The sequence below is a fragment of the Morone saxatilis genome, unplaced genomic scaffold, assembly GCF_004916995.1.
Source record: "Morone saxatilis isolate NCDOM2014 unplaced genomic scaffold, NCSU_SB_2.0 Contig17, whole genome shotgun sequence".
Classification (NCBI taxonomy): domain Eukaryota; kingdom Metazoa; phylum Chordata; class Actinopteri; family Moronidae; genus Morone; species Morone saxatilis.
Genome location: NW_023339729.1, coordinates 26,133,886 through 26,136,092, shown reverse-complemented (window position 1 = coordinate 26,136,092; position 2,207 = coordinate 26,133,886). Strand labels below are relative to the sequence as shown.

Genomic DNA, 2,207 nt, shown 5'->3' with positions numbered 1-2,207 from the left:
TGATCAGATATGGATCCAGATTCTGTTACTGCATTGAAAAATATTTTTTATACAAGATTGTGTGTGACCAGGCCACCCGCCATTGTTTCCTGCTATGGACGAGTCAAAACTGGGCAGCCAGTGATCGTAGATCAACTCGCAGTACGTCACCTCCGCTGACTCATGCTGGCTCCATCTAACTACCATGGCGGCAGCCAAAAAGCTAAATTCAAGGCTTCAAAATGGTTCTCCACAACCCAATGGGTGACGATAGGTTCACACTTGACATAAACACAGAAAGGATACATCTGCAATAAGATAATATCGGCCGATATATCATCAGTCAGTCTATTGGTCCAATTCTACAGGACACTGTCAGTGCTGCGTTCCTCTGGATGATACGACCTGAGATTTATATCAAAAGAAAAAGGTACATTTATTGTGATGATGATAAATGTTTTCTTCATACATGCATGATAGTTGCTTTGTCCTGATTCATTCCAGTCTGACCAGTTAAAGACTCTGGACATGACTGTGTGCTTGGAATGTGAGTACATTTAGGTCTGAGAGTTTTTATAATGTTAGAAATGTATTAAGTTTGAGTTATTTTAGTTTAGAGTAGGAGCAATCATTGTTTATTAAGGATGCACTGATTATCATTTAATATAAAAAATCATTCTGAGGATCTGACCAGTCACTGACCTTCTGCAGGTTGAGGCAGATGCATTTAAAGGCCTCAGCAATGTTGGTGTCATCTCGTGTGGACACAAGTCGGAGGTGGTCCTCTATGTTGACCCAGACGACTAGGCTGCCATCTTTACTCACCCTAAAACAAGGAATCATGGGACATTATCAAAAGGTGACTAAAATATTTTACTTAGATCAGCCAACAGAGCTCTATTGTGAACCCAGAAATGTTGAGTACCCCAAAGTTTTATGTTAGAAAAAAAAACATTGTGTACTACCAGATGCTAACTTGGATATGTTGGGCAATTAGCAGAATTACAATGATTAAGCATAACCAGCTATACGGACAATATTTCAGCAACTTTTTGGCAGGCTTGGACTTTTTGTGGTCATATTATATATATTATATATATATTACATATTATATGTTAAAACATAACCACAACAGCAAAGTGAACATTTGCAGCAATGACATTGAGCTTTTGTGCCTGCTGAAGGACAGTTTGAGCCACTCCACCACCTGAGCCCTTCTATAGCCAGAAAAAAACCCTGTACATAAAGAGTAATTGGAGGAAAACCAGACTGTTGTAGACTGACCAGACTGCCCTAGCATCAGGCCAGTCTCGGGCCACACCGGTACGGAGCTGGGAGGAAGAGGGAAGGTTCAGGTTCAGGTTCAGGTTCAGCTCCCTCTGCTGCTCCTGGTTCAGCTCCTCCAGCAAGAGGAGTCGACCTGGCAGCTCGTCTTCGTCCAGACGCTGCAGAGCTGAGAGAAAGGAGGAGGCGCTGGTTTACAACAACTGGTCACACTCAGGCCATTATAACACTGCCCCTGCTGGTTATTATTACTACTGCACAAGAGCTTCGGACCAACAGCTGGACCAAAGTAATCACATTTTAAGAAGAACAGCTCCCAGATTCACAGAAACGGCATAGAGAATGCAGTCAATTATTAAAAGAAAATACCCTGTACAGACTCTGGATCAAATTTCACACTGCGGCACCAGGTTTGACAGTGGAGAAACACACCATTATGTTTCAATTTTACAGACAAAATACACAACAGCATTGTGACACTTCTGAAAGCAGCTGAGACACTGAAGAGTGGGTGGTAAAACGTGAATTGGAATTATCAAGACAGGAGGAAACAAAAATGTGATCTTAAAAGGATAACACACCTTTGATTCTGGCAATGTTTCTTATGTGGAAGAAAGAGGCTTGCTTAACATTTGCTGCTAAAGCTAAAATTCTTTCAGGGCCAGTGACAAGGACAACTGTTTGTTGGAGGAAGTTGTCTGACATCCTTAATGGCTTATATCTTGCAGGGTAGAGAGTTTAAAGAGGTTGTTTGAATTGAAGGAAAAGTACAGTTGTGTATCGTCTGCATAGAGGGATAAGAAATACACTTAAATTGACTTAATGAGGAACCTAAGTATAGAAGCCACGCTGGTATGTTGTGATACTCTAATGTTATTAATTAAAGTAGATATGAGAAATGGGAAAATGTGCCCCACTCGTGCCACCCCAGTCAAAAATGTCTG

At 41.2% G+C, this 2,207-nt stretch overlaps 1 pseudogene; it reads right to left on the bottom strand.

Moving 5' to 3' along the window:
- Positions 1 to 624: 624 nt before the first annotated feature.
- Positions 625 to 2,207, bottom strand: part of LOC118326684 — a 4,442-nt pseudogene continuing 2,859 nt past the window's right edge.